The sequence below is a fragment of the Humulus lupulus genome, chromosome 6, assembly GCF_963169125.1.
Source record: "Humulus lupulus chromosome 6, drHumLupu1.1, whole genome shotgun sequence".
NCBI classification, from domain to species: Eukaryota; Viridiplantae; Streptophyta; class Magnoliopsida; order Rosales; family Cannabaceae; genus Humulus; species Humulus lupulus.
In genome coordinates, this window is record NC_084798.1 from 140,630,203 (window position 1) to 140,650,696 (window position 20,494).

A 20,494-nucleotide genomic window follows, 5' to 3' on the forward strand; every position below is an offset into this window, starting at 1 on the left:
GAATAAGACGTTCCTAGTTGATCCGAGGGAGAAAAGGGAGGACACACGCGTTCGCTATAAATGAATATTGCGGACGAAACATTCCGGGTGCGATCATACCAGCACTACTGCATCGAATCCCATCAGAACTCCGCAGTTAAGCATGCTTGGGCGAGAGTAGTACTAGGATGGGTGACCTCCTGGGAAGTCCTCGTGTTGCACCCCTGAAAACATCATTTTTTTTTTTTTGGTTCTTCAAAAATCCAATTACGGCTCAAAAGTTTGTATTTTCTGTTTCAAATCTTCAAAGAGTCATTTATTCTGTTTCCCTTGAGGGGTTAACACCGTGGTCACTAACAAGCAGCGAATAAGAAGTTCCTAGTTGATCCGAGGGAGAAAAGGGAGGACACACGCGTTCGTTATAAATGAATATTGCGGACCAAACATTCCGGGTGTGATCATACCGGTACTAATGCACCGGTTCCCATCTGAACTCCGCAGTTAAGCGTGTTTGGGCGAGAATAGTACTAGGATGGGTGAACTCCTGGGAAGTCCTCGTGTTGCACCCCTGAAAACATCATTTCTTTTTTTTTTTTGTTCTTCAAAAATCCACTTATGCCTCAAAATTTTGTATTTTCTATTTTAGCTCTTTAAAGAGTCATTTATTCTGTTTCCCTTGAGGGGTTAACACCGTGGTCACTAACAAGCAGCGAATAAGAAGTTCCTAGTTGATCTGTTAGAGAAAAGGGAGGACACACGCGTTCTCTATAAATGAATATTGCTGACAAAACATTCCGCGTGCGATCATACCAGTACTAATCCACCGGATCCCATAAGAACTCTGCAGTTAAGCGTGCTTGGGCGAGAGTAGTACTAGGATGGGTGACCTCCTGAGAAGTCCTCGTGCTGCACCCCTGAAAACATCATTTTTTTTTTTTTGTTCTTCAAAAACCCACTTACGGCTCAAAAGTTTGTATTTTCTGTTTTAAATCTTGAAAGAGACATTTATTCTGTTTCCCTTGAGGGGTTAACACTGTGGTCACTAACAAGCAGCGAATAAGAAGTTCCTAGTGGATCCGAGGGAGAAAAGGGAGGACACACGCGTTCGCTATAAATGAATATTGCGGACCAAACATTCCGGGTGCGATCATACCAGCACTAATGCACCGGATCCCATCAGAACTCCGCAGTTAAGCGTGGTTGGGCGAGAATAGTACTAGGATGGGTGACCTCCTAGGAAGTCCTCATGTTGCACCCCTGAAAACATCATTTTTTTTTTTTTTGTTCTTCAAAAATCCACTTATGGCTCAAAAGTTTGTATTGTCTGTTTTAACTCTTTAAAGAGTCATTTATTCCGTTTCCCTTGAGGGGTTAACACCGTGGTCACTAACAAGCAGCGAATAAGAAGTTCGTAGTTGATCCGTGGGACAAAAGGGAGGACACACGCGTTCTCTATAAATGAATATTGCGGTCCAAACACTCCGGGTGCGATCATACCAGTACTAATCCACCGGATCCCATCAGAACTCTGCAGTTAAGCGTGCTTGGGCGAGTGTAGTACTAGGATGGGTGACCTCCTGAGAAGTCCTCGTGTTGCACCCCTGAAAACATCATTTTTTTTTTGTTCTTCAAAAATCCACTTACGGCTCAAAAGTTTGTATTTTCTATTTATAATCTTTAAACAATCATTTATTATGTTTCCTTTGAGGGGTTAAGACCGTGGTCACCAACAAGCAGCGAATAAGACGTTCCTAGTTGATCCGAGGGAGAAAAGGGAGGACACACGCGTTCGCTATAAATGAATATTGCGGACCAAACATTCCGGGTGCGATCATACCAGCACTAAAGCACCGGTTCCCATCAGAACTCCGCAGTTAAGCGTGCTTTGGCGTGAGTAGTACTGGGATGGGTGACCTCCTGGGAAGTCCTCGTGTTGCACCCCTGAAAACATCATTTTTTTGTTTTTTTGTTCTTCAAAAATCCACTTACGGATCAAAAGTATGTATTTTCTGTTTTAAACCTTTAAAGAGTCGTTTGTTCCGTTTCCCTTGAGGGGTTAATACCGTGGTCACTAACAAGCAGCGAATAAGAAGTTCCTAGATGATCCCAGGGAGAAAAGGGAGGACACACGCGTTCGCTATAAATGAATATTGCGGACCAAACATTCCGGGTGCGATCATACCAGCACTAAAGCACCGGTTCCCATCAGAACTCCGCAGTTAAGCGTGCTTTGGCGTGAGTAGTACTGGGATGGGTGACCTCCTGGGAAGTCCTCGTGTTGCACCCCTGAAAACATCATTTTTTTGTTTTTTTGTTCTTCAAAAATCCACTTACGGATCAAAAGTATGTATTTTCTGTTTTAAATCTTTAAAGAGTCGTTTGTTCCGTTTCCCTTGAGGGGTTAATACCGTGGTCACTAACAAGCAGCGAATAAGAAGTTCCTAGATGATCCCAGGGAGAAAAGGGAGGACACACGCGTTCGCTATAAATGAATATTGCGGACCAAACATTCCGGGTGCGATCATACCAGCACTAAAGCACCGGTTCCCATCAGAACTCCGCAGTTAAGCGTGCTTTGGCGTGAGTAGTACTGGGATGGGTGACCTCCTGGGAAGTCCTCGTGTTGCACCCCTGAAAACATCATTTTTTTGTTTTTTTGTTCTTCAAAAATCCACTTACGGATCAAAAGTATGTATTTTCTGTTTTAAATCTTTAAAGAGTCGTTTGTTCCGTTTCCCTTGAGGGGTTAATACCGTGGTCACTAACAAGCAGCGAATAAGAAGTTCCTAGATGATCCCAGGGAGAAAAGGGAGGACACACGCGTTCGCTATAAATGAATATTGCGGACCAAACATTCCGGGTGCGATCATACCAGCACTAAAGCACCGGTTCCCATCAGAACTCCGCAGTTAAGCGTGCTTTGGCGTGAGTAGTACTGGGATGGGTGACCTCCTGGGAAGTCCTCGTGTTGCACCCCTGAAAACATCATTTTTTTGTTTTTTTGTTCTTCAAAAATCCACATACGGATCAAAAGTATGTATTTTCTGTTTTAAATCTTTAAAGAGTCGTTTGTTCCGTTTCCCTTGAGGGGTTAATACCGTGGTCACTAACAAGCAGCGAATAAGAAGTTCCTAGATGATCCCAGGGAGAAAAGGGAGGACACACGCGTTCGCTATAAATGAATATTGCGGACCAAACATTCCGGGTGCGATCATACCAGCACTAAAGCACCGGTTCCCATCAGAACTCCGCAGTTAAGCGTGCTTTGGCGTGAGTAGTACTGGGATGGGTGACCTCCTGGGAAGTCCTCGTGTTGCACCCCTGAAAACATCATTTTTTTGTTTTTTTGTTCTTCAAAAATCCACTTACGGATCAAAAGTATGTATTTTCTGTTTTAAATCTTTAAAGAGTCGTTTGTTCCGTTTCCCTTGAGGGGTTAATACCGTGGTCACTAACAAGCAGCGAATAAGAAGTTCCTAGATGATCCCAGGGAGAAAAGGGAGGACACACGCGTTCGCTATAAATGAATATTGCGGACCAAACATTCTGGGTGCGATCATACCAGCACTAATCCACGAGATCCCATCAGAACTCCGCAGTAAAGCGTGCTTGGGCGAGAGTAGTACTAGGATGGGTGACCTCCTTGGAAGTCCTCGTGTTGCACCCCTGAAAACATCAATTTTTTTTTTTTGTTCTTCAAAAATCCACTTACGGCTCAAAAGTTTGTATTTTCTGTTTCAAATCTTTAAGGAGTCATTTATTCTGTTTCCTTTGAGGGGTAAAGAATGTGGTCACTAACAAGAAGCGAATAAGAAGTTCCTAGTTGATCCGAGGGAGAAAAGGGAGGACACACGCGTTCGCTATAAATGAATATTGCGGACCAAACATTCCTGGTGCGATCATACCAGCACTAATACATCGGATCCCATCAGAACTCCCCAGTTAAGCGTGCTTGGGCGAGAGTACTACAAGGATTGGTGACCTCCTGGGAAGTCCTCGTTTTGCACCCCTGAAAACAACATTTTTTTTTTTTTTTGTTCTTCAAAAACCCACTTACGGCTCAAAAGTTTGTATTTTCTGTTTTAAATCTTGAAAGAGACATTTATTCTGTTTCCCTTGAGGGGATAACACCGTGGTCACTAACAAGCAGCGAATAAGAAGTTCCTAGTTGATCCGAGGGAGAAAAGGGAGGACACACGCGTTTGCTATAAATGAATATTGCGGACCAAACATTCCGGGTGCGATCATACCAGCACTAATGCATCGGATCCCATCAGAACTCCGAAGTCAAGCGTGCTTGGGCGAGAGTAGTACTAGGATGGGTGACCTTCTGGGAAGTCCTCGTGTTGCACCCCTGAAAACATCATTTTTTTTTTTTTTTGTTCTTCAAAAATCCACTTACGGCTCAAAAGTTTGTATTTTCTGTTTTAAATCTTTAAAGAGTCATTTATTCCATTTCCCTTTAGGTGTTAACACCGTGGTCACTAACAAGCAGCGAATAAGAAGTTCCTAGTTGATCCGAGGGAGAAAAGGGAGGACACACGCGTTCTCTATAAATGAATATTGCGGACCAAACATTCTGGTTGCGATCATAGCAGCACTAATCCACCGGATCCCATCAGAACTCCGCAGTTAAGCGTGCTTGGGCGAGAGTAGTACTAGGATGGGTGACCTCCTGGGAAGTCCTCGTGTTGCACCCCTGAAAACAACATTTTTTTTTTTTTGTTCTTCAAAAACCCACTTAGGGCTCTAAAGTTTGTATTTTCTGTTTTAAATCTTTAAAGAGACATTTATTCTGTTTCCCTTGAGGGGTTAACACCGTGGTCACTAACAAGCAGCGAATAAGAAGTTCCTAGTTGATCCGAGTGAGAAAAGGGAGGACACACGCGTTCCCTATAAATGAATATTGCGGACCAAACATTCCGGGTGCGATCATACCAGCACTAATGCACCGGATCCCATCAGAACTCCGTAGTTAAGCGTGCTTGGGCGAGAGTAGTACTAGGATGGGTGACCTCCTGGGAAGTCCTCGTGTTGCACCCCTGAAAACATCATTTTTTTTTGTTCTTCAAAAATCCACTTACGGCTCAAAAGTTTGTATTTTCTGTTTATAATCTTTAAAGAATCATTTATTCTGTTTCCTTTGAGGGGTTAAGAACGTGGTCACTAACAAGCTGCGAATAAGACGTTCCTAGTTGATCCGAGGGAGAAAAGGGAGGACACACGCGTTCGCTATAAATGAATATTGCGGACGAAACATTCCGGGTGCGATCATACCAGCACTACTGCATCGAATCCCATCAGAACTCCGCAGTTAAGCATGCTTGGGCGAGAGTAGTACTAGGATGGGTGACCTCCTGGGAAGTCCTCGTGTTGCACCCCTGAAAACATCATTTTTTTTTTTTTTGGTTCTTCAAAAATCCAATTACGGCTCAAAAGTTTGTATTTTCTGTTTCAAATCTTCAAAGAGTCATTTATTCTGTTTCCCTTGAGGGGTTAACACCGTGGTCACTAACAAGCAGCGAATAAGAAGTTCCTAGTTGATCCGAGGGAGAAAAGGGAGGACACACGCGTTCGTTATAAATGAATATTGCGGACCAAACATTCCGGGTGTGATCATACCGGCACTAATGCACCGGATCCCATCTGAACTCCGCAGTTAAGCGTGTTTGGGCGAGAATAGTACTAGGATGGGTGAACTCCTGGGAAGTCCTCGTGTTGCACCCCTGAAAACATCATTTCTTTTTTTTTTTTGTTCTTCAAAAATCCACTTATGCCTCAAAATTTTGTATTTTCTATTTTAACTCTTTAAAGAGTCATTTATTCTGTTTCCCTTGAGGGGTTAACACCGTGGTCACTAACAAGCAGCGAATAAGAAGTTCCTAGTTGATCTGTTAGAGAATAGGGAGGACACACGCCTTCTCTATAAATGAATATTGCGGACAAAACATTCCGGGTGCGATCATACCAGTACTAATACACCGGATCCCATAAGAACTCTGCAGTTAAGCGTGCTTAGGCGAGAGTAGTACTAGGATGGGTGACCTCCTGAGAAGTCCTCGTGCTGCACCCCTGAAAACATCATTTTTTTTTTTTTTGTTCTTCAAAAACCCACTTACGGCTCAAAAGTGTGTATTTTCTGTTTTAAATCTTGAAAGAGACATTTATTCTGTTTCCCTTGAGGGGTTAACACCGTGGTCACTAACAAGCAGCGAATAAGAAGTTCCTAGTGGATCCGAGGGAGAAAAGGGAGGACACACGCGTTCGCTATAAATGAATATTGCGGACCAAACATTCCGGGTGCGATCATACCAGCACTAATGCACCGGATCCCATCAGAACTCCGCAGTTAAGCGTGGTTGGGCGAGAATAGTACTAGGATGGGTGACCTCCTAGGAAGTCCTCATGTTGCACCCCTGAAAACATCATTTTTTTTTTTTTTTTGTTCTTCAAAAATCCACTTATGGCTCAAAAGTTTGTATTGTCTGTTTTAACTCTTTAAAGAGTCATTTATTCCGTTTCCCTTGAGGGGTTAACACCGTGGTCACTAACAAGCAGCGAATAAGAAGTTCGTAGTTGACACGTGGGACAAAAGGGAGGACACACGCGTTCTCTATAAATGAATATTGCGGTCCAAACATTCCGGGTGCGATCATACCAGTACTAATCCACCGGATCCCATCAGAACTCTGCAGTTAAGCGTGCTTGGGCGAGTGTAGTACTAGGATGGGTGACCTCCTGAGAAGTCCTCGTGTTGCACCCCTGAAAACATCATTTTTTTTTTGTTCTTCAAAAATCCACTTACGGCTCAAAAGTTTGTATTTTCTATTTATAATCTTTAAACAATCATTTATTATGTTTCCTTTGAGGGGTTAAGACCGTGGTCACCAACAAGCAGCGAATAAGACGTTCCTAGTTGATCCGAGGGAGAAAAGGGAGGACACACGCGTTCGCTATAAATGAATATTGCGGACTAAACAATCCGGGTGCGATCATACCAGCACTAATGCAACGGATCCCATCAGAACTCCGCAGTTAAGCGTGCTTGGGCGAGAGTAGTACTAGGTTGGGTGACTTCCTGGGAAGTCCTCGTGTTGCACCCCTGAAAAAATAATTTTTTTTTTTTTTGTTCTTCAAAAATCCAATTACGGCTCAAAAGTTTGTATTTTCTGTTTCAAATCTTTAAAGAGTCATTTATACTGTTTCCCTTGAGGGGTTAACACCGTGGTCACTAACAAGCAGCGAATAAGAAGTTCCTAGTTGATCCGAGGGAGAAAAGGGAGGACACACGCATTCGCTATAAATGAATATTGCGGACCAAACATTCTGGGTGCGATCATACCGGCACTAATGCACCGGATCCCATCTGAACTCTGCAGTTAAGCGTGTTTGGGCGAGAATAGTACAAGGATGGGTGACCTCCTGGGAAGTCCTCGTGTTGCACCCCTGAAAACATCATGTTTTTTTTTTTTGTTCTTCAAAAATCCACTTATGGCTCAAAAGTTTGTATTTTCTATTTTAACTCTTTACAGAGTCATTTATTCTGTTTCCCTTGATGGGTTAACACCGTGGTCACTAACAAGCAGCGAATAAGAAGTTCCTAGTTGATCCGAGGGAGAAAAGGGAGGACACACGCGTTCTCTATAAATGAATATTGCGGACCAAACATTCCGGGTGCGATCATACCAGTACTAATCCACCGGATCCCATCAGAACTCTGCAGTTAAGCGTGCTTGGGCGAGAGTAGTACTAGGATGGGTGACCTCCTGAGAAGTCCTCGTGTTGCACCCCTGAAAACATCATTTTTTTTTTGTTCTTCAAAAATCCACTTACGGCTCAAAAGTTTGTATTTTCTGTTTATAATCTTTAAAGAATCATTTATTCTGTTTCCTTTGAGGGGCTAAGACCGTGGTCACCAACAAGCAGCGAATAAGACGTTCCTAGTTGATCCGAGGGAGAAATGGGAGGACACACGCGTTCGCTATAAATGAATATTGCGGACTAAACAATCCGGGTGCGATCATACCAGCACTAATGCAACGGATCCCATCAGAACTCCGCAGTTAAGCGTGCTTGGTCGAGAGTAGTACTAGGTTGGGTGACCTCCTGGGAAGTCCTCATGTTGCACCCCTGAAAACATCATTTTTTTTTTTTTTTGTTCTTCAAAAATCCAATTACGGCTCAAAAGTTTGTATTTTCTGTTTCAAATCTTTAAAGAGTCATTTCTTCTGTTTCCCTTGAGGGGTTAACACCGTGGTCACTAACAAGAAGCGAATAAGAAGTTCGTAGTTGATCCGAGGGAGAAAAGGGAGGACACACGCGTTCGCTATAAATGAATATGGCGGACCAAACATTCCGGGTGCGATCATACCGGCACTAATGCACTGGATCCCATCTGAACTCCGCAGTTAAATGTGTTTGGGCGAGAATAGTACTAGAATGGGTGACCTCCTGGGAAGTCCTCGTGTTGCACCCCTGAAAACATCATTTTTTTTTGTTCTTCAAAAATCCACTTACGGCTCAAAAGTTTGTATTTTCTGTTTAAAATCTTTAAAGAGTCATTTATTCTAGTTCCTTTAAGAGGTTAAGACCGTGGTCACTAACAAGCAGCGAATAAGACGTTCCTAGTTAATCCGAGGGAGAAAAGGGAGGACACACGCGTTCCTTATAAATGAATGGTGCGGAACAAACATTCCGGGTGCGATCATACCAGCACTAATGCATCGGATCCCATCAGAACTCCGCAGTTATGCGTGCTTGGGCGAGAGTAGTACTAGGATGGGTGACCTCCTGGGAAGTCCTCGTGTTGCACCCCTTAAAACCTAATTTTTTTTTTTTTTATTTGTTCTTCAAAAATCCACTTACGGCTCAAAAGTTTGTATTTTCTGTTTCAAATCTTTAAAGAGTCATTTATTCCGTTTCCCTTGAGGGGTTAACACCGTGGTCACTAACAAGCAGCGAATAAGAAGTTCCTAGTTGATCCGACGGAGAAAAGGGAGGACACACGCGTCCGCTATAAATGAATATTGCGGACCAAACATTCCAGGTGCGATCATACCAGCACTAATGCACCGGATCCCATCAGAACTCCGCAGTTAAGCGTGCTTGGGAGAGCGTAGTACTGGGATGGGTGACCTCCTGGGAAGTCCTCGTGTTGCACCCCTGAAAACATCATTTTTTTTTTTGTTCTTCAAAAATCCACTTACGGCTCAAAAGTTTGTATTTTCTGTTTCAAATCTTTAAAGAGTCATTTATTCCGTTTCCCTTGAGGGGTTAACACCGTGGTCACTAACAAGCAGCGAATAAGATGTTCCTAGTTGATCCGAGGGAGAAAAGGGAGGACACACGTGTTGGCTATAAATGAATATTGCGGACCAAACATTCAGGGTGCGATCATACTAGAACTAATGCACCGGATCCCATCAAAACTCCGTAGTTAAGCATGCTTGGGCGAGAGAATTACTAGGATGGGTGACCTCCTGGGAAGTCCTCGTGTTGCACCCCTGAAAACATCATTTCTTTTTTTTTTTTGTTCTTCAAAAATCCACTTACGGCTCAAAAGTTTGTATTTTCTGTTTCAAATCTTTAAAGAGTCATTTATTCGGTTTCCCTTGAGGGGTTAACACCGTGGTCACTAACAAGAAGCGAATAAGAAGTTCCTAGTTGATCCGAGGGAGAAAAGGGAGGACACACGCGTTCGCTATAAATGAATATAGCGGACCAAACATTCCGGGTGTGATCATACCAGCACTAATGCACCGGATCCCATCAGAACTCCGCAGTTAAGCGTGCTTGGGCGAGAGAATTACTAGGATGGGTGAACTCCTGGGAAGTCCTCGTGTTGCACCCCTGAAAACATCATTTTTTTTTTTTTTGTTCTGCAAAAATCCAATTACGGCTCAAAAGTTTGTATTTTCTGTTTCAAATCTTTAAAGAGTCATTTATTCTGTTTCCCTTGAGGGGTTAACACCGTGGTCACTAACAAGCAGCGAATAAGAAGTTCCTAGTTGATCCGAGGGAGAAAAGGGAGGACACACGCGTTCTCTATAAATGAATATTGCGGACCAAACATTCCGGGTGCGATCATACCAGTACTAATCCACCGGATCCCATCAGAACTCTGCAGTTAAGCGTGCTTGGGCGAGAGTAGTACTAGGATGGGTGACCTCCTGAGAAGTCCACGTGTTGCACCCCTGAAAACATCATTTTTTTTTTGTTCTTCAAAAATCCACTTACGGCTCAAAAGTTTGTATTTTCTGTTTATAATCTTTAAAGAATCATTTATTCTGTTTCCTTTGAGGGGTTAAGACCGTGGTCACCAACAAGCAGCGAATAAGACGTTCCTAGTTGATCCGAGGGAGAAAAGGGAGGACACACGCGTTCGCTATAAATGAATATTGCGGACTAAACAATCCGGGTGCGATCATACCAGCACTAATGCAACGGATCCCATCAGAACTCCGCAGTTAAGCGTGCTTGGTCGAGAGTAGTACTAGGTTGGGTGACCTCCTGGGAAGTCCTCGTGTTGCACCCCTGAAAACATCATTTTTTTTTTTTTTGTTCTTCAAAAATCCAATTACGGCTCAAAAGTTTGTATTTTCTGTTTCAAATCTTTAAAGAGTCATTTATTCTGTTTCCCTTGAGGGGTTAACACCGTGGTCACTAACAAGCAGCGAATAAGAAGTTCCTAGTTGATCCGAAGGAGAAAAGGGAGGACACACGCGTTCTCTATAAATGAATATTGCGGACCAAACATTCTGGGTGCGATCATACGAGTACTAATCCACCGGATCCCATCAGAACTCTGCAGTTAAGAGTGCTTGGGCGAGAGTAGTACTAGGATGGGTGACCTCCTGAGAAGTCGTCGTGTTTCACCCCTGAAAAAATAAATAATTTTTTTTTTTTGTTCTTCAAAAACCCAATTACGGCTCAAAAGTTTGTATTTTCTGTTTTAAATCTTGAAAGAGACATTTATTCTGTTTCCCTTGAGGGGTTAACACCGTGGTCACTAACAAGCTGCGAATAAGAAGTTCCTAGTTGATCCGAGGGAAAAAAGGGAGGACACACGCGTTCGCTATAAATGAATACGGCGGACCAAACATTCCGGGTGCGATCATACCGGCACTAATGCACTGGATCCCATCTGAACTCCGCAGTTAAGCGTGTTTGGGCGAGAATAGTACTAGGATGGGTGACCTCCTGGGAAGTCCTCGTGTTGCACCCCTGAAAACATCATTTTTTTTTGTTCTTCAAAAATCCACTTACGGCTCAAAAGTTTGTATTTTCTGTTTAAAATCTTTAAAGAGTCATTTATTCTGTTTCCTTTGAGAGGTTAAGACCGTGGTCACTAACAAGCAGCGAATAAGACGTTCCTAGTTGATCCGAGGGAGAAAAGGGAGGACACACTCGTTGCCTATAAATGAATGTTGCGGAACAAACATTCCGGGTGCGATCATACCAGCACTAATGCATCGGATCCCATCAGAACTCCGCAGTTATGCGTGCTTGGGCGAGAGTAGTACTAGGATGGGTGACCTCCTGGGAAGTCCTCGTGTTGCACCCCTTAAAACCTAATTTTTTTTTTTTTATTTGTTCTTCAAAAATCCACTTACGGCTCAAAAGTTTGTATTTTCTGTTTCAAATCTTTAAAGAGTCATTTATTCCGTTTCCCTTGAGGGGTTAACACCGTGGTCACTAACAAGCAGCGAATAAGATGTTCCTAGTTGATCCGAGGGAGAAAAGGGAGGACACACGTGTTGGCTATAAATGAATATTGCGGACCAAACATTCAGGGTGCGATCATACTAGAACTAATGCACCGGATCCCATCAGAACTCCGTAGTTAAGCATGCTTGGGCAAGAGAATTACTAGGATGGGTGACCTCCTGGGAAGTCCTCGTGTTGCACCCCTGAAAACATCATTTCTTTTTTTTTTGTTCTTCAAAAATCCACTTACGGCTCAAAAGTTTGTATTTTCTGTTTTTACTCTTTAAAGAGTCATTTATTCCGTTTCCCTTAAGGGGTTAACACCGTGGTCACTAACAAGAAGCGAATAAGAAGTTCCTAGTTGATCCGAGGGAGAAAAGGGAGGACACACGCGTTCGCTTTAAATGAATATAGCGCACCAAACATTCCGGGTGCGATCATACCAGCACTAATGCACCGGATCCCATCAGAACTCCGCAGTTAAGCGTGCTTGGGCGAGAGTAGTACTAGGATAGGTGAACTCCTAGGAAGTCCTCGTGTTGCACCCCTGAAAACATCATTTCTTTTTTTTTTTTGTTCTTCAAAAATCCACTTATGCCTCAAAATTTTGTATTTTCTATTTTAACTCTTTAAAGAGTCATTTATTCTGTTTCCCTTGAGGGGTTAACACCGTGGTCACTAACAAGCAGCGAATAAGAAGTTCCTAGTTGATCTGTTAGAGAAAAGGGAGGACACACGCGTTCTCTATAAATGAATATTGCGGACAAAACATTCCGGGTGCGATCATACCAGCACTAATGCACCGGATCCCATCAGAACTCCGCAGTTAAGCGTGGTTGGGCGAGAATAGTACTAGGATGGGTGACCTCCTAGGAAGTCCTCATGTTGCACCCCTGAAAACATCATTTTTTTTTTTTTTTGTTCTTCAAAAATCCACTTATGGCTCAAAAGTTTGTATTGTCTGTTTTAACTCTTTAAAGAGTCATTTATTCTGTTTCCCTTGAGGGGTTAACACCGTGGTCACTAACAAGCAGCGAATAAGAAATTCCTAGTTGATCCGAGGGACAAAAGGGAGGACACACGCGTTCTCTATAAATGAATATTGCGGTCCAAACATTCCGGGGGCGATCATACCAGTACTAATCCACCGGATCCCATCAGGACTCTGCAGTTAAGCGTGCTTGGGCGAGTGTAGTACTAGGATGGGTGACCTCCTGAGAAGTCCTCGTGTTGCACCCCTGAAAACATCATTTTTTTTTTGTTCTTCAAAAATCCACTTCCGGCTCAAAAGTTTGTATTTTCTATTTATAATCTTTAAAGAATCATTTATTATGTTTCCTTTGAGGGGTTAAGACCGTGGTCACCAACAAGCAGCGAATAAGACGTTCCTAGTTGATCCGAGGGAGAAAAGGGAGGACACACGCGTTCGCTATAAATGAATATTGCGGACTAAACAATCCGGGTGCGATCATACCAGCACTAATGCAACGGATCCCATCAGAACTCCGCAGTTAAGCGTGCTTGGGCGAGAGTAGTACTAGGTTGGGTGACCTCCTGGGAAGTCCTCGTGTTGCACACCTGAAAACATCATTTTTTTTTTTTTTTTGTTCTTCAAAAATCCAATTACGGCTCAAAAGTTTGTATTTTCTGTTTCAAATCTTTAAAGAGTCATTTATTCTGTTTCCCTTGAGGGGTTAACACCGTGGTCACTAACAAGCAGCGAATAAGAAGTTCCTAGTTGATCCGAGGGAGAAAAGGGGGGACACACGCATTCGCTACAAATGAATATTGCGGACCAAACATTCTGGGTGCGATCATACCTGCACTAATGCACCGGATCCCATCTGAACTCTGCAGTTAAGCGTGTTTGGGCGAGACTAGTTCTAGGATGGGTGACCTCCTGGGAAGTCCTCGTGTTGCACCCCTGAAAACATCATTTTTTTTTTTTTTGTTCTTCAAAAATCCACTTATGGCTCAAAAGTTTGTATTTTCTATTTTAACTCTTTAAAGAGTCATTTATTCTGTTTCCCTTGATGGGTTAACCCGTGGTCACTAACAAGCAGCGAATAAGAAGTTCCTAGTTGATCCGAGGGAGAAAAGGGAGGACACACGCGTTCTCTATAAATGAATATGGCGGACCAAACATTCCGGGTGCGATCATACCAGTACTAATCCACCAGATCCCATCAGAACTCTGCAGTTAAGCATGCTTGGGCGAGAGTAGTACTAGGATGGGTGACCTCCTGAGAAGTCCTCGTGTTGCACCCCTGAAAACATCATTTTTTTTTTGTTCTTCAAAAATCCACTTACGGCTCAAAAGTTTGTATTTTCTGTTTATAATCTTTAAAGAATCATTTATTCTGTTTCCTTGGAGGGGTTAAGACTGTGGTCACCAACAAGCAGCGAATAAGACGTTCCTAGTTGATCCGAGGGAGAAAAGGGAGGACACACGCGTTCGCTATAAATGAATATAGCGGACCAAACATTCCGGGTGCGATCATACCAGCACTAATGCACCGGATCCCATCAGAACTCCGCAGTTAAGCGTGCTTGGGCGAGAGTAGTACTAGGATGGGTGACCTCCTGGGAAGTACTCGTGTTGCACCCTTGAAAACATCATATTTTTATTTTTTTGTTCTTCAAAAATCCACTTACGGCTCAAATGTTTGTATTTTCTGTTTAAAATCTTTAAAGAGTCATTTATTCTGTTTCCTTTGAATGGTTAAGACCATGGTCACTAACAAGCAGCGAATAAGAAGTTCCTAGTTGATCCGAGGGAGAAAAGGGAGGACACACGCGTTCCCTATAAATGAATGTTGTGGAACAAACATTCCGGGTGCGATCATACCAGCACTAATGCATCGGATCCCATCAGAACTCCGCAGTTATGCGTGCTTGGGCGAGAGTAGTACTAGGATGGGTGACCTCCTGGGAAGTCCTCGTGTTGCACCCCTGAAAACCTAATTTTTTTATTTTTTATTTGTTCTTTAAAAATCCACTTACGGCTCAAAAGTTTGTATTTTCTGTTTCAAATCTTTAAAGAGTCATTTATTCCGTTTCCCTTGAGGGATTAACACCGTGGTCACTAACAAGCAGCGAATAAGAAGTTCCTAGTTGATCCGACGGAGAAAAGGGAGGACACACGCGTCCGCTATAAATGAATATTGCGTACCAAACATTCCGGGTGCGATCATACCAGCACTAATGCATCGGATCCCATCAGAACTCCGCAGTTAAGCGTGCTTGGGAGAGCGTAGTACAGGGATGGGTGACCTCCTGGGAAGTCCTCGAGTTGCACCCCTGAAAACATCATTTTTTTTTTTGTTCATCAAAAATCAACTTACGGCTCAAAAGTTTGTATTTTCTGTTTCAAATCTTTAAAGAGTCATTTATTCCGTTTCCCTTGGGGGGTTAACACCGTGGTCACTAACAAGCAGCGAATAAGATGTTCCTAGTTGATCCGAGGGAGAAAAGGGAGGACACACGTGTTGGCTATAAATGAATATTGCAGACCAAACATTCAGGGTGCGATCATACTAGAACTAATGCACCGGATCCCATCAGAACTCCGTAGTTAAGCGTGCTTGGGCGAGAGAATTACTAGGATGGGTGACCTCCTGGGAAGTCCTCGTGTTGCACCCCTGAAAACATCATTTTTTTGTTTTTTTGTTCTTCAAAAATCCACTTACGGCTCAAAAGTTTGTATTTTCTGTTTCAAATCTTTAAAGAGTCATTTATTCCGTTTCCCTTGAGGGGTTAACACCGTGGTCACTAACAAGCAGCGAATAAGATGTTCCTAGTTGATCCGAGGGAGAAAAGGGAGGACACACGTGTTGGCTATAAATGAATATTGCGGACCAAACATTCAGGGTGCGATCATACTAGAACTAATGCACCGGATTCCATCAGAACTCCGTAGTTAAGCATGCTTGGGCGAGAGAATTACTAGGATGGGTGACCTCCTGGGAAGTCCTCGTGTTGCACCCCTGAAAACATCATTTCTTTTTTTTTTTTGTTCTTCAAAAATCCACTTACGGCTCAAAAGTTTGTATTTTCTGTTTTTACTCTTTAAAGAGTCATTTATTCCGTTTCCCTTGAGGGGTTAACACCGTGGTCACTAACAAGAAGCGAATAAGAAGTTCCTAGTTGATCCGAGGGAGAAAAGGGAGGACACACGCGTTCGCTATAATGAATATAGCGGACCAAACATTCCGGGTGCGATCATACCAGCACTAATGCACCGGATCCCATCAGAACTCCGCAGTTAAGCGTGCTTGGGCGAGAGTAGTACTAGGATGGGTGACCTCCTGGGAAGTCCTCGTGTTGCACCCTTGAAAACATCATATTTTTATTTTTTTGTTCTTCAAAAATCCACTTACGGCTCAAAAGTTTGTATTTTCTGTTTAAAATCTTTAAAGAGTCATTTATTCTGTTTCCTTTGAATGGTTAAGACCATGGTCACTAACAAGCAGCGAATAAGAAGTTCCTAGTTGATCCGAGGGAGAAAAGGGAGGACACACGCGTTCCCTATAAGTGAATGTTGTGGAACAAACATTCCTGGTGCGATCATACCAGCACTAATGCATCGGATCCCATCAGAACTCCGCAGTTATGCGTGCTTGGGCGAGAGTAGTACTAGGATGGGTGACCTCCTGGGAAGTCCTCGTGTTGCACCCCTGAAAACCTAATTTTTTTATTTTTTATTTGTTCTTTAAAAATCCACTTACGGCTCAAAAGTTTGTATTTTCTGTTTCAAATCTTTAAAGAGTCATTTATTCCGTTTCCCTTGAGGGGTTAACACCGTGGTCACTAACAAGCAGCGAATAAGAAGTTCCTAGTTGATCCGACGGAGAAAAGGGAGGACACACGCGTCCGCTATAAATGAATATTGCGGACCAAACATTCCGGGTGCGATCATACCAGCACTAATGCATCGGATCCCATCCGAACTCCGCAGTTAAGCGTGCTTGGGAGAGCGTAGTACAGGGATGGGTGACCTCCTGGGAAGTCCTCGTGTTGCACCCCTGAAAACATCATTTTTTTTTTTTTTGTTCTTCAAAAATCAACTTACGGCTCAAAAGTTTGTATTTTCTGTTTCAAATCTTTAAAGAGTCATTTATTCCGTTTCCCTTGAGGGGTTAACACCGTGGTCACTAACAAGCAGCGAATAAGATGTTCCTAGTTGATCCGAGGGAGAAAAGGGAGGACACACGTGTTGGCTATAAATGAATATTGCAGACCAAACATTCAGGGTGCGATCATACTAGAACTAATGCACCGGATCCCATCAGAACTCCGTAGTTAAGCGTGCTTGGGCGAGAGAATTACGAGGATGGGTGACCTCCTGGGAAGTCCTCGTGTTGCACCCCTGAAAACATCATTTCGTTTTTTTTTTTGTTCTTCAAAAATCCACTTACGGCTCAAAAGTTTGTATTTTCTGTTTTTACTCTTTAAAGAGTCATTTATTCCGTTTCCCTTGAGGGGTTAACACCGTCGTCACTAACAAGCAGCGAATAAGAAGTTGCTAGTTGATCCGAGGGAGAAAAGGGAGGACACACGCGTTCGCTATAAATGAATATAGCGGACCAAACATTCCGGGTGCGATCATACCTGCACTAATGCACCGGATCCCATCAGAACTCCGCAGTTAAGCATGCTTGGGCGAGAGTAGTACCAGGATGGGTGACCTCCTGGGAAGTCCTCGTGTTGCACCCCTGAAAACATCATTTCTTTTTTTTTTTTTTTCTTCAAAAATCCACTTACGGCTCAAAAGTTTGTATTTTCTGTTTTTACTCTTTAAAGAGTCATTTATTCCGTTTCCCTTGAGGGGTTAACACCGTGGTCACTAACAAGCAGCGAATAAGAAGTTCCTAGTTGATCCGAGGGAGAAAAGGGAGGACACACGCGTTCGCTATAAATGAATATTGCGGACCAAATATTCCGGGTGCGATCATACCAGCACTAATGCACCGGATCCCATCAGAACTCCGCAGTTAAGCTCGCTTGGGCGAGAGTAGTACTAGGATGGGTGACCTCCTGGGATGTCCTCGTGTTGCACCCTTGAAAACATCATTTTTTTTTTGTTCTTCAAAAATCCACTTACGGCTCAAAAGTTTGTATTTTCTGTTTCAAATCTTTAAAGAGTTATTTATTCCGTTTCCCTTGAGAGGTTAACACCGTGGTCACTAACAAGCAGCGAATAAGAAGTTCCTAGTTGATCCGAGGGAGAAAAGGGAGGACACACGCGTTCGCTATAAATGAATATGGCGGACCAAACATTCCGGATGCGATCATACCGGCACTAATGCACTGGATCCCATCTGAACTCCGCAGTTAAATGTGTTTGGGCGAGAATAGAACTAGGATGGGTGACCTCCTGGGAAGTCCTCGTGTTGCACCCCTGAAAACATCATTTTTTTTTGTTCTTCAAAAATCCACTTACGGCTCAAAAGTTTGTATTTTCTGTTTAAAATCTTTAAAGAGTCATTTATTCTGTTTCCTTTGAGAGGTTAAGACCGTGGTCACTAACAAGCAGCGAATAAGACGTTCCTAGTTGATCCGAGGGAAAAAAGGGAGGACACACGCGTTCCCTATAAATGAATGTTGCGGAATAAACATTCCGGGTGCGATCATACCAGCACTAATGCATCGGATCCCATCAGAACTCCGCAGTTATATGTGCTTGGGCGAGAGTAGTACTAGGATGGGTGACCTCCTGGGAAGTCCTCGTGTTGCACCCCTTAAAACCTAATTTTTTTTTTTTATTTGTTCTTCAAAAATCCACTTACGGCTCAAAAGTTTGTATTTTCTGTTTCAAATCTTTAAAGAGTCATTTATTCCGTTTCCCTTGAGGGGTTAACACCGTGGTCACTAACAAGCAGTGAATAAGAAGTTCCTGGTTGATCCGAGGGAGAAAAGGGAGGACACACGTGTTGGCTATAAATGAATATTGCGGACCAAACATTCAGGGTGCGATCATACTAGAACTAATGCATCGGATCCCATCAGAACTCCGCAGTTATGCGTGCTTGGGCGAGAGTAGTACTAGGATGGGTGACCTCCTGGGAAGTCCTCGTGTTGCACCCCTGAAAACCTAATTTTTTTATTTTTTATTTGTTCTTCAAAAATCCACTTACGGCTCAAAAGTTTGTATTTTCTGTTTTTACCCTTTAAAGAGTCATTTATTCCGTTTCCCTTGAGGGGTTAACACCGTCGTCACTAACAAGCAGCGAATAAGAAGTTCCTAGTTGATCCGAGGGAGAAAAGGGAGGACACACGCGTTCGCTATAAATGAACATGGCGGACCAAACATTCCGGGTGCGATCATACCTGCACTAATGCACCGGATCCCATCAGAACTCCGCAGTTAAGCGTGCTTGGGCGAGAGTAGTACTAGGATTGGTGACCTCCTGGGAAGTCCTCGTGTTGCACCCTTGAAAACATCATATTTTTATTTTTTTGTTCTTCAAAAATCCACTTACGGCTCAAATGTTTGTATTTTCTGTTTAAAATCTTTAAAGAGTCATTTATTATGTTTCCTTTGAATGGTTAAGACCATGGTCACTAACAAGCAGTGAATAAGACGTTCCTAGTTGATCCGAGGGAGAAAAGGGAGGACACACGCGTTCGCTATAAATGAATGTTGCGGAACAAACATTCCGGGTGCGATCATACCAGCAATAATGCATCGGATCCCATCAGAACTCCGCAGTTAAGCGTGCTTGGGCGAGAGTAGTACTGGGATGGGTGACCTCCTGTGAAGTCCTCGTGTTGCACCCCTGAAAACATCATTTTTTTTTTTTGTTCTTCAAAAAATCCACTTACGGGTCAAAAGTTTATATTTTCTGTTTCAAATCTTTAAAGAGTCATTTATTCTGTTTCCCTTGAGGGGTTAAGACCGTGGTCACTAACAAGCAGCGAATAAGAAGTTCCTAGTTGATCTGAGGGAGAAAAGGGAGGACACACGCATCCGCTATAAATGAATATTGCGGACCAAACATTCCTGGTGCGATCATACCAGCACTAAAGCACCGGTTCCCATCAGAACTCCGCAGTTAAGCGTGCTTTAGCGAGAGTAGTACTAGGATGGGTGACCTCCTGGGAAGTCCTCGTGTTGCACCCCTGAAAACATCATTTTTTTGTTTTTTTGTTCTTCAAAAATCCACTTACGGATCAAAAGTTTGTATTTTCTATTTTAAATCTTGAAAGAGACATTTATTCTGTTTCCCTTGAGGGGTTAACACCGTGGTCACTAACAAGCAGCGAATAAGAAGTTCCTAGTTGATCCGAGGGAGAAAAGGGAGGACACACGCGTTCGCTATAAATGAATATTGCGGACCAAACATTCCGGGTGCGATCATACCGGCACTAATGCACTTGATCCCATCTGAACTCCGCAGTTAAGCGTGTTTGGGCGAGAATAGTACTAGGATGGGTGACCTCCTGGGAAGTCCTCGTGTTGCACCCCTGAAAACATCATTTTTTTTTGTTCTTCAAAAATCCACTTACGGCTCAAAAGTTTGTATTTTCTGTTTAAAATCTTTAAAGAGTCATTTATTCTGTTTCCTTTGAGAGGTTAAGACCGTGGTCACTAACAAGCAGCGAATAAGACGTTCCTAGTTGATCCGAGGGAGAAAAGGGAGGACACACGCGTTCCCTATAAATGAATGTTGTGGAACAAACATTCCGGGTGCGATCATACCAGCACTAATGCATCGGATCCCATCAGAACTCCGCAGTTATGCGTGCTTGGGCGAGAGTAGTACTAGGATGGGTGACCTCCGGGGAAGTCCTCGTGTTGCACCCCTGA

At 43.2% G+C, this 20,494-nt stretch overlaps 60 non-coding genes across 60 annotated transcripts; all 60 read left to right on the forward strand.

Moving 5' to 3' along the window:
• Window positions 1-85: 85 nt before the first annotated feature.
• LOC133786476 (5S ribosomal RNA) lies at window positions 86-204 on the forward strand. The gene has a single exon (XR_009871635.1). It is a non-coding gene; the product is annotated as a 5S ribosomal RNA (ribosomal RNA).
• Window positions 205-429: 225 nt separating this feature from the next.
• On the forward strand, window positions 430-548 carry LOC133786789 (5S ribosomal RNA). The gene has a single exon (XR_009871932.1). It is a non-coding gene; the product is annotated as a 5S ribosomal RNA (ribosomal RNA).
• A 227-nt stretch (window positions 549-775) lies between these two features.
• Window positions 776-894, forward strand: LOC133786638 (5S ribosomal RNA). The gene has a single exon (XR_009871786.1). It is a non-coding gene; the product is annotated as a 5S ribosomal RNA (ribosomal RNA).
• A 224-nt stretch (window positions 895-1,118) lies between these two features.
• Window positions 1,119-1,237, forward strand: LOC133786540 (5S ribosomal RNA). The gene has a single exon (XR_009871695.1). It is a non-coding gene; the product is annotated as a 5S ribosomal RNA (ribosomal RNA).
• A 225-nt stretch (window positions 1,238-1,462) lies between these two features.
• On the forward strand, window positions 1,463-1,581 carry LOC133787934 (5S ribosomal RNA). The gene has a single exon (XR_009872921.1). It is a non-coding gene; the product is annotated as a 5S ribosomal RNA (ribosomal RNA).
• Window positions 1,582-1,802: 221 nt separating this feature from the next.
• LOC133788024 (5S ribosomal RNA) lies at window positions 1,803-1,921 on the forward strand. The gene has a single exon (XR_009873006.1). It is a non-coding gene; the product is annotated as a 5S ribosomal RNA (ribosomal RNA).
• Window positions 1,922-2,147: 226 nt separating this feature from the next.
• On the forward strand, window positions 2,148-2,266 carry LOC133788025 (5S ribosomal RNA). The gene has a single exon (XR_009873007.1). It is a non-coding gene; the product is annotated as a 5S ribosomal RNA (ribosomal RNA).
• A 226-nt stretch (window positions 2,267-2,492) lies between these two features.
• LOC133788026 (5S ribosomal RNA) lies at window positions 2,493-2,611 on the forward strand. The gene has a single exon (XR_009873008.1). It is a non-coding gene; the product is annotated as a 5S ribosomal RNA (ribosomal RNA).
• Window positions 2,612-2,837: 226 nt separating this feature from the next.
• Window positions 2,838-2,956, forward strand: LOC133788027 (5S ribosomal RNA). Its single transcript, XR_009873009.1, has one exon. It is a non-coding gene; the product is annotated as a 5S ribosomal RNA (ribosomal RNA).
• Window positions 2,957-3,182: 226 nt separating this feature from the next.
• On the forward strand, window positions 3,183-3,301 carry LOC133788028 (5S ribosomal RNA). The gene has a single exon (XR_009873010.1). It is a non-coding gene; the product is annotated as a 5S ribosomal RNA (ribosomal RNA).
• Window positions 3,302-3,527: 226 nt separating this feature from the next.
• Window positions 3,528-3,646, forward strand: LOC133786470 (5S ribosomal RNA). The gene has a single exon (XR_009871629.1). It is a non-coding gene; the product is annotated as a 5S ribosomal RNA (ribosomal RNA).
• Window positions 3,647-3,870: 224 nt separating this feature from the next.
• On the forward strand, window positions 3,871-3,989 carry LOC133787088 (5S ribosomal RNA). Its single transcript, XR_009872218.1, has one exon. It is a non-coding gene; the product is annotated as a 5S ribosomal RNA (ribosomal RNA).
• A 226-nt stretch (window positions 3,990-4,215) lies between these two features.
• Window positions 4,216-4,334, forward strand: LOC133786872 (5S ribosomal RNA). Its single transcript, XR_009872013.1, has one exon. It is a non-coding gene; the product is annotated as a 5S ribosomal RNA (ribosomal RNA).
• Window positions 4,335-4,560: 226 nt separating this feature from the next.
• LOC133788013 (5S ribosomal RNA) lies at window positions 4,561-4,679 on the forward strand. The gene has a single exon (XR_009872996.1). It is a non-coding gene; the product is annotated as a 5S ribosomal RNA (ribosomal RNA).
• A 224-nt stretch (window positions 4,680-4,903) lies between these two features.
• Window positions 4,904-5,022, forward strand: LOC133788003 (5S ribosomal RNA). Its single transcript, XR_009872986.1, has one exon. It is a non-coding gene; the product is annotated as a 5S ribosomal RNA (ribosomal RNA).
• Window positions 5,023-5,242: 220 nt separating this feature from the next.
• Window positions 5,243-5,361, forward strand: LOC133786478 (5S ribosomal RNA). Its single transcript, XR_009871636.1, has one exon. It is a non-coding gene; the product is annotated as a 5S ribosomal RNA (ribosomal RNA).
• A 226-nt stretch (window positions 5,362-5,587) lies between these two features.
• On the forward strand, window positions 5,588-5,706 carry LOC133786297 (5S ribosomal RNA). The gene has a single exon (XR_009871464.1). It is a non-coding gene; the product is annotated as a 5S ribosomal RNA (ribosomal RNA).
• A 227-nt stretch (window positions 5,707-5,933) lies between these two features.
• Window positions 5,934-6,052, forward strand: LOC133786563 (5S ribosomal RNA). The gene has a single exon (XR_009871717.1). It is a non-coding gene; the product is annotated as a 5S ribosomal RNA (ribosomal RNA).
• A 225-nt stretch (window positions 6,053-6,277) lies between these two features.
• Window positions 6,278-6,396, forward strand: LOC133786541 (5S ribosomal RNA). The gene has a single exon (XR_009871696.1). It is a non-coding gene; the product is annotated as a 5S ribosomal RNA (ribosomal RNA).
• A 227-nt stretch (window positions 6,397-6,623) lies between these two features.
• On the forward strand, window positions 6,624-6,742 carry LOC133787935 (5S ribosomal RNA). The gene has a single exon (XR_009872922.1). It is a non-coding gene; the product is annotated as a 5S ribosomal RNA (ribosomal RNA).
• Window positions 6,743-6,963: 221 nt separating this feature from the next.
• On the forward strand, window positions 6,964-7,082 carry LOC133787916 (5S ribosomal RNA). The gene has a single exon (XR_009872904.1). It is a non-coding gene; the product is annotated as a 5S ribosomal RNA (ribosomal RNA).
• Window positions 7,083-7,307: 225 nt separating this feature from the next.
• LOC133788105 (5S ribosomal RNA) lies at window positions 7,308-7,426 on the forward strand. The gene has a single exon (XR_009873083.1). It is a non-coding gene; the product is annotated as a 5S ribosomal RNA (ribosomal RNA).
• Window positions 7,427-7,651: 225 nt separating this feature from the next.
• LOC133787867 (5S ribosomal RNA) lies at window positions 7,652-7,770 on the forward strand. Its single transcript, XR_009872856.1, has one exon. It is a non-coding gene; the product is annotated as a 5S ribosomal RNA (ribosomal RNA).
• Window positions 7,771-7,991: 221 nt separating this feature from the next.
• Window positions 7,992-8,110, forward strand: LOC133786508 (5S ribosomal RNA). Its single transcript, XR_009871665.1, has one exon. It is a non-coding gene; the product is annotated as a 5S ribosomal RNA (ribosomal RNA).
• Window positions 8,111-8,336: 226 nt separating this feature from the next.
• LOC133788166 (5S ribosomal RNA) lies at window positions 8,337-8,455 on the forward strand. Its single transcript, XR_009873140.1, has one exon. It is a non-coding gene; the product is annotated as a 5S ribosomal RNA (ribosomal RNA).
• Window positions 8,456-8,675: 220 nt separating this feature from the next.
• On the forward strand, window positions 8,676-8,794 carry LOC133787894 (5S ribosomal RNA). The gene has a single exon (XR_009872882.1). It is a non-coding gene; the product is annotated as a 5S ribosomal RNA (ribosomal RNA).
• Window positions 8,795-9,023: 229 nt separating this feature from the next.
• On the forward strand, window positions 9,024-9,142 carry LOC133786308 (5S ribosomal RNA). Its single transcript, XR_009871474.1, has one exon. It is a non-coding gene; the product is annotated as a 5S ribosomal RNA (ribosomal RNA).
• A 222-nt stretch (window positions 9,143-9,364) lies between these two features.
• LOC133786886 (5S ribosomal RNA) lies at window positions 9,365-9,483 on the forward strand. The gene has a single exon (XR_009872027.1). It is a non-coding gene; the product is annotated as a 5S ribosomal RNA (ribosomal RNA).
• A 227-nt stretch (window positions 9,484-9,710) lies between these two features.
• Window positions 9,711-9,829, forward strand: LOC133786410 (5S ribosomal RNA). The gene has a single exon (XR_009871573.1). It is a non-coding gene; the product is annotated as a 5S ribosomal RNA (ribosomal RNA).
• Window positions 9,830-10,054: 225 nt separating this feature from the next.
• Window positions 10,055-10,173, forward strand: LOC133787841 (5S ribosomal RNA). Its single transcript, XR_009872832.1, has one exon. It is a non-coding gene; the product is annotated as a 5S ribosomal RNA (ribosomal RNA).
• A 221-nt stretch (window positions 10,174-10,394) lies between these two features.
• Window positions 10,395-10,513, forward strand: LOC133787968 (5S ribosomal RNA). Its single transcript, XR_009872953.1, has one exon. It is a non-coding gene; the product is annotated as a 5S ribosomal RNA (ribosomal RNA).
• A 225-nt stretch (window positions 10,514-10,738) lies between these two features.
• LOC133786935 (5S ribosomal RNA) lies at window positions 10,739-10,857 on the forward strand. Its single transcript, XR_009872073.1, has one exon. It is a non-coding gene; the product is annotated as a 5S ribosomal RNA (ribosomal RNA).
• Window positions 10,858-11,084: 227 nt separating this feature from the next.
• LOC133787495 (5S ribosomal RNA) lies at window positions 11,085-11,203 on the forward strand. Its single transcript, XR_009872514.1, has one exon. It is a non-coding gene; the product is annotated as a 5S ribosomal RNA (ribosomal RNA).
• A 220-nt stretch (window positions 11,204-11,423) lies between these two features.
• Window positions 11,424-11,542, forward strand: LOC133787895 (5S ribosomal RNA). Its single transcript, XR_009872883.1, has one exon. It is a non-coding gene; the product is annotated as a 5S ribosomal RNA (ribosomal RNA).
• A 228-nt stretch (window positions 11,543-11,770) lies between these two features.
• Window positions 11,771-11,889, forward strand: LOC133786823 (5S ribosomal RNA). Its single transcript, XR_009871965.1, has one exon. It is a non-coding gene; the product is annotated as a 5S ribosomal RNA (ribosomal RNA).
• A 225-nt stretch (window positions 11,890-12,114) lies between these two features.
• Window positions 12,115-12,233, forward strand: LOC133786336 (5S ribosomal RNA). The gene has a single exon (XR_009871500.1). It is a non-coding gene; the product is annotated as a 5S ribosomal RNA (ribosomal RNA).
• Window positions 12,234-12,460: 227 nt separating this feature from the next.
• LOC133786542 (5S ribosomal RNA) lies at window positions 12,461-12,579 on the forward strand. The gene has a single exon (XR_009871697.1). It is a non-coding gene; the product is annotated as a 5S ribosomal RNA (ribosomal RNA).
• A 226-nt stretch (window positions 12,580-12,805) lies between these two features.
• LOC133786574 (5S ribosomal RNA) lies at window positions 12,806-12,924 on the forward strand. Its single transcript, XR_009871727.1, has one exon. It is a non-coding gene; the product is annotated as a 5S ribosomal RNA (ribosomal RNA).
• A 221-nt stretch (window positions 12,925-13,145) lies between these two features.
• Window positions 13,146-13,264, forward strand: LOC133787903 (5S ribosomal RNA). The gene has a single exon (XR_009872891.1). It is a non-coding gene; the product is annotated as a 5S ribosomal RNA (ribosomal RNA).
• Window positions 13,265-13,491: 227 nt separating this feature from the next.
• Window positions 13,492-13,610, forward strand: LOC133786379 (5S ribosomal RNA). Its single transcript, XR_009871542.1, has one exon. It is a non-coding gene; the product is annotated as a 5S ribosomal RNA (ribosomal RNA).
• A 224-nt stretch (window positions 13,611-13,834) lies between these two features.
• Window positions 13,835-13,953, forward strand: LOC133787993 (5S ribosomal RNA). Its single transcript, XR_009872977.1, has one exon. It is a non-coding gene; the product is annotated as a 5S ribosomal RNA (ribosomal RNA).
• A 221-nt stretch (window positions 13,954-14,174) lies between these two features.
• Window positions 14,175-14,293, forward strand: LOC133787823 (5S ribosomal RNA). Its single transcript, XR_009872814.1, has one exon. It is a non-coding gene; the product is annotated as a 5S ribosomal RNA (ribosomal RNA).
• A 226-nt stretch (window positions 14,294-14,519) lies between these two features.
• LOC133787896 (5S ribosomal RNA) lies at window positions 14,520-14,638 on the forward strand. Its single transcript, XR_009872884.1, has one exon. It is a non-coding gene; the product is annotated as a 5S ribosomal RNA (ribosomal RNA).
• A 229-nt stretch (window positions 14,639-14,867) lies between these two features.
• LOC133786809 (5S ribosomal RNA) lies at window positions 14,868-14,986 on the forward strand. The gene has a single exon (XR_009871951.1). It is a non-coding gene; the product is annotated as a 5S ribosomal RNA (ribosomal RNA).
• Window positions 14,987-15,208: 222 nt separating this feature from the next.
• On the forward strand, window positions 15,209-15,327 carry LOC133786351 (5S ribosomal RNA). The gene has a single exon (XR_009871515.1). It is a non-coding gene; the product is annotated as a 5S ribosomal RNA (ribosomal RNA).
• A 226-nt stretch (window positions 15,328-15,553) lies between these two features.
• Window positions 15,554-15,672, forward strand: LOC133786800 (5S ribosomal RNA). The gene has a single exon (XR_009871943.1). It is a non-coding gene; the product is annotated as a 5S ribosomal RNA (ribosomal RNA).
• Window positions 15,673-15,898: 226 nt separating this feature from the next.
• Window positions 15,899-16,017, forward strand: LOC133786682 (5S ribosomal RNA). Its single transcript, XR_009871827.1, has one exon. It is a non-coding gene; the product is annotated as a 5S ribosomal RNA (ribosomal RNA).
• Window positions 16,018-16,243: 226 nt separating this feature from the next.
• On the forward strand, window positions 16,244-16,362 carry LOC133788067 (5S ribosomal RNA). Its single transcript, XR_009873046.1, has one exon. It is a non-coding gene; the product is annotated as a 5S ribosomal RNA (ribosomal RNA).
• A 229-nt stretch (window positions 16,363-16,591) lies between these two features.
• Window positions 16,592-16,710, forward strand: LOC133786627 (5S ribosomal RNA). The gene has a single exon (XR_009871776.1). It is a non-coding gene; the product is annotated as a 5S ribosomal RNA (ribosomal RNA).
• A 225-nt stretch (window positions 16,711-16,935) lies between these two features.
• LOC133786658 (5S ribosomal RNA) lies at window positions 16,936-17,054 on the forward strand. The gene has a single exon (XR_009871805.1). It is a non-coding gene; the product is annotated as a 5S ribosomal RNA (ribosomal RNA).
• A 227-nt stretch (window positions 17,055-17,281) lies between these two features.
• On the forward strand, window positions 17,282-17,400 carry LOC133786976 (5S ribosomal RNA). Its single transcript, XR_009872113.1, has one exon. It is a non-coding gene; the product is annotated as a 5S ribosomal RNA (ribosomal RNA).
• Window positions 17,401-17,627: 227 nt separating this feature from the next.
• On the forward strand, window positions 17,628-17,746 carry LOC133786464 (5S ribosomal RNA). The gene has a single exon (XR_009871623.1). It is a non-coding gene; the product is annotated as a 5S ribosomal RNA (ribosomal RNA).
• Window positions 17,747-17,967: 221 nt separating this feature from the next.
• Window positions 17,968-18,086, forward strand: LOC133786825 (5S ribosomal RNA). The gene has a single exon (XR_009871967.1). It is a non-coding gene; the product is annotated as a 5S ribosomal RNA (ribosomal RNA).
• Window positions 18,087-18,306: 220 nt separating this feature from the next.
• On the forward strand, window positions 18,307-18,425 carry LOC133788141 (5S ribosomal RNA). Its single transcript, XR_009873117.1, has one exon. It is a non-coding gene; the product is annotated as a 5S ribosomal RNA (ribosomal RNA).
• Window positions 18,426-18,652: 227 nt separating this feature from the next.
• On the forward strand, window positions 18,653-18,771 carry LOC133786537 (5S ribosomal RNA). The gene has a single exon (XR_009871692.1). It is a non-coding gene; the product is annotated as a 5S ribosomal RNA (ribosomal RNA).
• A 229-nt stretch (window positions 18,772-19,000) lies between these two features.
• Window positions 19,001-19,119, forward strand: LOC133787843 (5S ribosomal RNA). The gene has a single exon (XR_009872834.1). It is a non-coding gene; the product is annotated as a 5S ribosomal RNA (ribosomal RNA).
• Window positions 19,120-19,345: 226 nt separating this feature from the next.
• LOC133788010 (5S ribosomal RNA) lies at window positions 19,346-19,464 on the forward strand. Its single transcript, XR_009872993.1, has one exon. It is a non-coding gene; the product is annotated as a 5S ribosomal RNA (ribosomal RNA).
• A 224-nt stretch (window positions 19,465-19,688) lies between these two features.
• On the forward strand, window positions 19,689-19,807 carry LOC133786673 (5S ribosomal RNA). Its single transcript, XR_009871819.1, has one exon. It is a non-coding gene; the product is annotated as a 5S ribosomal RNA (ribosomal RNA).
• A 226-nt stretch (window positions 19,808-20,033) lies between these two features.
• Window positions 20,034-20,152, forward strand: LOC133788160 (5S ribosomal RNA). The gene has a single exon (XR_009873135.1). It is a non-coding gene; the product is annotated as a 5S ribosomal RNA (ribosomal RNA).
• Window positions 20,153-20,372: 220 nt separating this feature from the next.
• LOC133788099 (5S ribosomal RNA) lies at window positions 20,373-20,491 on the forward strand. The gene has a single exon (XR_009873077.1). It is a non-coding gene; the product is annotated as a 5S ribosomal RNA (ribosomal RNA).
• The last annotated feature ends 3 nt before the right edge of the window (window positions 20,492-20,494 follow it).